This window comes from Lathyrus oleraceus, chromosome 2, assembly GCF_024323335.1.
Source record: "Lathyrus oleraceus cultivar Zhongwan6 chromosome 2, CAAS_Psat_ZW6_1.0, whole genome shotgun sequence".
Classification (NCBI taxonomy): Eukaryota; Viridiplantae; Streptophyta; class Magnoliopsida; order Fabales; family Fabaceae; genus Lathyrus; species Lathyrus oleraceus.
Genome location: NC_066580.1, coordinates 64662145 through 64668987, shown reverse-complemented (window position 1 = coordinate 64668987; position 6843 = coordinate 64662145).

Below are 6843 nucleotides of genomic sequence, written 5' to 3'. Positions count from 1 at the left end.
AGTGGTACTCCTGTCACCATTTCTGCGCCAGTAACTGTCAGTGCTCCCACTACTGTTGTTGCTTCTGGTAGAAGACCTGTTGAGAATAGTAGGGCCGTGCCGTGGAAGTACGACAACGCTTACCGTAGCAATAGAAGGGCTGAGAGTCAGATCAGGCCAGTTAATCAAGCTCCTGTAACAATTGGTTTGCCAGCTAGAGTTCCTGTGATTGCAAGTCCAGTTGTGGACAATGTTGGGGGACCAGGAGGTTTCACAAGGAGTGGTCGTCTGTTCGCACCGCAGCCTTTGAGAGACAATAATGCCGAGGCTCTCGCCAAGGCTAGAGGTAAACAAGCTGTGGTTGATGAAGAACCTGTTCAGAAAGAAGCGCCTGAGGGGTCGTTTGAGAAGGACGTGGAGAAGTTTATGAAGATTATTAAGAAGAGTGACTACAAGATTGTAGATCAGTTGAATCAAACTCCGTCCAAGATTTCTATACTCTCATTGCTACTATGCTCTGAGGCACATCGTAACGCCTTGTTGAAGATGCTGAATATGGCTTACGTGCCTCAAGAGATCTCTGTCAACCAATTGGAGGGTGTCATTGCTAATGTGAGCACTAGGCACGGTTTGCGATTCACAGACTTGGATCTGACACCTGAAGGTCGCAACCATAATAAAGCCCTGCATATCACCATGGAGTGCAAAGGCGCAGTGTTGTCACATGTGTTGGTGGACACTGGCTCGTCTTTGAATGTGTTGCCCAAGAAGACTCTGAGCAAGATTGATGTTGAAGGGGTTGTCCTTACTCCGAGTGATCTTATTGTTCGTGCTTTTGATGGATCCAAACGGTCTGTTTTTGGTGAAGTCACGTTGCCAGTGAAGATTGGCCCGGAGGTGTTCAGTATTATCTTCTATGTGATGGATATTCAGCCAGCATATAGTTGCGTATTGGGGCGTCCCTGGATTCATGGGGCTGGGGCAGTTTCGTCAACTCTCCACCAGAAGTTGAAGTATGTCTGGAACGGTCAGATTGTGACTGTGTGCGATGAAGAAGACATTCTGGTGAGTCACCTATCCTCTTTCAAGTATGTAGAGGTGGATGGCGAGATCCATGAGACTTTATGCCAGGCATTCGAGACCGTTGCTCTTGAGAGGGTGGCTTTTGCTGAGCAGAAGAAGCCAAGTGCCTCAATTGCATCCTATAAGCAGGCTATGGAGGTTGTCAACTCTGGTAAGGCAGAAGGCTGGGGCAAGATGGTGGATTTGCCTGTCAAAGAAGATAAGTTCGGTATTGGTTATCAACCTCTGCAGGCGGAGCAGGGTGTGCATACAGGTCCGAGTACCTTTACCAGCGCTGGGCTGATGAATCATGGTGACGTCTTTGCAACCGGTGGTGAAGACTGTGACAGTGATTGTGATCTAGACAACTGGGTTCGCCCGTGTGCACCAGGGGAGACGATCAACAATTGGACAACTGAAGAAATGGTCCAAGTTACTCTTCAAACAGAGTAATTTTCTTTTGTTTTTCATTTTGCACAAAACCCTACGTTCTGCCCAAGGCGTAGTGGTTCATTGTAGGGCCTCATCATGTTTTTTCAATGATATCATTAATAAAGGACGTTTTGCAAACAATTTTGTGATCCCTGTCTTTCTGTTTTTGTTTTTCACTTTCAAAAAAATAATAAAAATGGCAATGTTTTTTTGTTTTTGTGACTTTCTTGAACTCTCTTTCTAAAACAAAGCATTAAACATGCAGAAGTGATCTTACGGATCCCACTATGAACAGTTCTGTTATGGCTCAGTATGATTTCAATAATCCCATCTACCAAGCTGAAGAGGAGAGTGAGGAAGACTGTGAACTCCCTAAAGAACTGGTCAGATTATTGAAGCAGGAGGAAAGAGTCATCCAACCTCATCAGGAGGAGTTGGAAATCATTAACCTGGGTACTGAGGACGCCAAAAGAGATATTAAGATTGGGGCTTCTTTGAAGGAAGATGTCAAGAGAAGGTTGATTGAGATGCTGAGAGAGTATGTGGAGATTTTCGCCTGGTCGTATCAAGATATGCCTGGATTGGATACCGATATTGTGGTGCATAGACTACCTCTCAGAGAAGATTGTCCTTCAGTCAAGCAGAAGCTGCGGAGAACTAGTCCTGATATGGCTTTTAAGATCAAGGAAGAGGTTCAGAAGCAGTTGGATGCGGGTTTTCTGTCAGTTACTACTTATCCCCCGTGGGTGGCCAACATCGTCCCTGTGCCGAAGAAGGATGGCAAGGTCAGGATGTGTGTCGATTACCGGGATTTGAACAGAGCGAGTCCGAAAGATGATTTCCCATTACCTCACATTGATGTATTGGTTGATAATACGGCTCAATCCTCGGTTTTCTCTTTCATGGACGGTTTTTCTGGCTATAATCAGATTAAGATGGCGCTAGAGGACATGGAAAAGACGACATTCATTACACCTTGGGGCACGTTCTGTTATAAGGTAATGCCATTTGGGCTGAAGAATGCCGGTGCTACCTATCAGAGGGCTATGATGACTCTCTTTCATGACATGATGCACAAAGAGATTGAAGTGTACGTGGATGATATGATTGCAAAGTCGCAGACAGAAGAGGAGCATCTGGTAAATTTGCAGAAGATGTTTGACAGGCTGAAAAAGTTCAAACTGAGGCTGAACCCAAACAAGTGTACGTTTGGTGTGAGATCCGGTAAGCTGTTGGGTTTCATTGTCAGTGAGAAGGGGATTGAGGTTGATCCAGCAAAAGTAAAATCTATACAAGAGATGCCTAAACCGAAAACAGAAAAGCAGGTTCGTGGGTTTTTAGGGAGATTGAACTACATTGCAAGGTTTGTATCTCACCTAACTGCCACGTGTGAACCGATATTCAAATTGCTAAGAAAGAATCAAGCAATCAGGTGGAATGATGACTATCAGAAAGCTTTTGACAAGATAAAAGAGTATTTACAGAAACCTCCAATCCTGATACCTCAAGTTCCTGGGAGACCTCTGATAATGTACCTGTCAGTGACTGAGAACTCGATGGGGTGTGTATTGGGACAGCATGACGAGTCTGGTCGAAAAGAGCATGCCATATACTACTTTAGCAAAAAGTTTACCGACTGTGAAATCAAATATTCACAGCTTGAGAAAACTTGATGTGCTTTGGCCTGGGCTGCTCGCCGACTGAGGCAATATATGTTGAACCATACTACTTTGTTGATTTCTAAGATGGATCCAGTGAAGTACATCTTTGAGAAGCCGGCTCTCACCGGACGTGTTGCCCGTTGGCAGATGATTTTAACAGAGTATGATATTCAGTACACGTTTGTAGCACCTCAAATTTGCACCTATCATCATGCATACATTTTCACATTAGGTCATGGCATATCATGATCCATTGCATAGCATTTGCATTATCCCTCAGTTGCCTCAAGAGCAAGCAATCAAGAATTAGGTCAAACTAATCTCCTGATCAGTCAACCAAGCAAGCAAAGGAATTTCTCATTGAACCAAGGCCTTGGGGTTTGTCCAACAAGTTCACATGGCTTGGAGGTCTATTTGAAGTATTTTGGTCAAGGGTTGAAAACTCAGAGGTCATCAGTTCATACACAGACAGTCAAAAACCCTAAAAAAGGTCAACTGTCAGTCAAAGCAGTGGATGGTGGTCATTCTTGTGGAATTTGGGCACCATGATCAATAATCAAGAGTTCATACAACTTGGGACATCATTTGAAGTCAAGTCCTCAAGGAATTAGGGTTTGGAAGTCATCAGTCAATGCATAATCAGTCAGAAACCCTAAAAGTCAACTGTTGGTCAACTGTCCATTTAATCAGTGATTGGATGATTGGAATTGGTTTGTGAGAGTTCATTCATGTCCAAATAGTCATCATACATCATGCCAAACACCATCATGGAAGAATTTGAAGCCAGATCAAAATTTCCCAAAATAGAAACTGGGCCTGTAACTGAAACCTGCCATAAATGGAAAGTCTTGATCCTCAAACTTACATTTTGATACAAGCCTTAAATGAATTTTTGCCCAACATGAAAATTGAAGATCTTGTTCTCCCATTTCCAAAAAGTCCTAGAACTCTCAATTCCCATGTGTGGTTGGCAAGTTATGATCGAATCGATTTCAGAAAATCTTGAACTTCAAAGGGCCATATCTCCCAAACCGTTTGGCCAATTTTGGTGGGGTTTTTTCCTACAAGTCACATTTGATCCCCTCTTTCCAAAAATATAAATTTCATGAGCCAAAACTTCACCAATCAAAATGGCATATTTTGACCTTTTTCATTTAAATGCAAGTTTGACCAAGAGTTGACTTTTTGATTTAAACATTTTTTCAACATTTGGCCAATTGGAACAGCTCATAAATGTCATTTAGAATGTGTTTGCAAAGTCAAAATATGCAGTACATAAGGCCATTGCTTGTTTGCTTGAATTGTAAGAAAGGTACAATTTCACCATACTTGTCTAAGTTCCACAACCATGCCTTGTACCAGCATCATTATGCAGCATTCTTGATCATTCTTCTGCCACTTTTGAGGCCTTGTAGTGCAGCCATACTCCAATGGTACATATGGCCATGTTTGCATACTTGAATTTTGGAAGAAAAGTACAAAGCAACCATCCACCCATGCTTCCACCTTACCTTGTACTGTCCAGAAAATGCAAGTTTTGCTGTCCTTTTGAACAAGAATGCTGCAACCAACACAACACACATCTTGCAGATTCCAATTTGTTGGCTAAAACAGGACCAAAAGACAAAAACCTTGGCCCTGGCTCTCCCACAGAAACACATCCAAACAAGACTTTCAAATCCTTTTCTGTCATGAGGAATCAATGGCAGCAACATCCAACAGAGGACTTAAGCATTGTTTTTCTGTCATAACAAAACAGAAGTAGCAGCCACATAGAACCAACCACCTCACTTGCATTTTGCCAAGAAAAACCTGTCAAAACTCCCATTAAACAAAACCAGCAGCAGCATAAAACACAGGACAGCAGGAGGCATTGGTTCTCTCACTCTCTCAACTGACCTTGCTACTGGCATTTGAACTTTGCCTATTCAAACTCAAGCAGCACCAAACCTTGCCTTGCATTCTTCTGTCAAAACCTGATCCAAAAGACCAAAGTTACAAAACTCAAAACCCTGCCATACCATAGAACAACGACCAACAGCAGGTTCTATGCTGCATTTTCTGTCATTGAAAAAACCACAAACCAACAGCTTCACCACCCTTTTTCTGTCATGAAAAAAAAACTGCAGCAAAGACCAACTAAAACCCTTGCTTACTTGCATCTTACAAAAAACCTGTCAAGTCCTAAACCAACAAACTAAGGCTGGCTTGAACATACTGCATCATTTTTCCTGCCATGGCAAAAACCTCACTAGATAGCACCAACATAACAAGCACTTCATTGATTCACACTCCTCTCAAAAAGGATCCTGTTATTTGCATTTAACCCTTGCTGTCCAAAACTTCCAAAACCTAAACCTAGCCATTGCATTTTCCACAACCCCTCATCATGTTGAACCACTAGCATTCATCAAAAGCCAACACATTTTGCAGCAAAAAGGTCACTCCTCCTAACTGCATCCATTTGGCCTTGCTTTAAAATCTGCAACCAACAAGCACAAGACCATAGACCATTCTTTCACTCAAAATCCATCCTGCCTTGCCAACCATACCAGTCTTGTTCATCTCAATTTCTCATGGCCAAACCTTGCCAACTTCTAACAGCAGCAACCTAGCAACCTTCATTGGCAAACCCTGTTTAAAACCTGCAGCAGCCTAGCAACCTTCACTTGCAAACATTGACAAACCCTGCCTTGCAACACATGGCCAACCATATTCCACTCATCTTTCATTCACCTTGCTGTTGACAGATTTGAAGAAAACTGTCAAGGCTCAAAAACCACAAAGAACCTTCACTCATTTTTCCAATCAAAACCCTTGCTAGCTGCAGCCAACACACCAGACATCTTGCAAATTTTGCTGTCAAAAACAAAACAGACCAACCAAGATCAACCATTCACCTTGCTTTGGCCAAACTCCAAAAAAACCTGTCAAACCCTCAAAAGAACAAAAACCTGCCTTGCTCAACACAGCATTTCCTCAACATTTTCCATCAAATGAAACCAGCTAGCAGCAGCCATGACACATGAGAAGACAGAAATCATTCATTCTAAAAAGGCTTCATTGTTGGCATTTCAAACAGTCTGTCAAAAAAACTTCTAAAGAACTCAAGGATCCCTTTGTTGTTCCATCATCTGGCCATCATTTGGAAGTTACTTGCAGCACCATTCATCAACTGGGAGTTCATTTGCCAGCATTGTTCTAAAGAAGCATACAGCCATGGCAGGGTTTGTTTAAGGTCATTCCAAGCATCCACAAGCCAGAGCTCTTCAACCAATCAACACTTGGAAGGCTTTGCTTCATCTGCTTCACCATTAAAAGGCCAAACAACCACTGTTCCTCTTTCTACTTCAAAAATAGGTGAGTTTTCGACCTCAATCTTTTCAAAAATTGTGATGTACATCTCATAGGTCTTTTCACCCTGATCACACTGCACTTTGTGTTTTTAAAAATGGTTGAGTAATGGTCGAGTTGTGTTGAAATGAAGATGGATGATTCAAACTTGTTTTGCTTGTTTCTTATTGCCTAGCTCGAATTAATGAAAACCCATTTTAGGATGTTGTTGTATGATGTTTGATGAACACCATGGTATAATCAATTTCGATTTCTGGACAAAATTGAGAAACACGATTTGGAATGGTAAAACCCTAGCCTGTGAATTTCCCAGTTTTCTTCCCATTTTCGTGTGTACATGGCTTAGCTTCAAGAA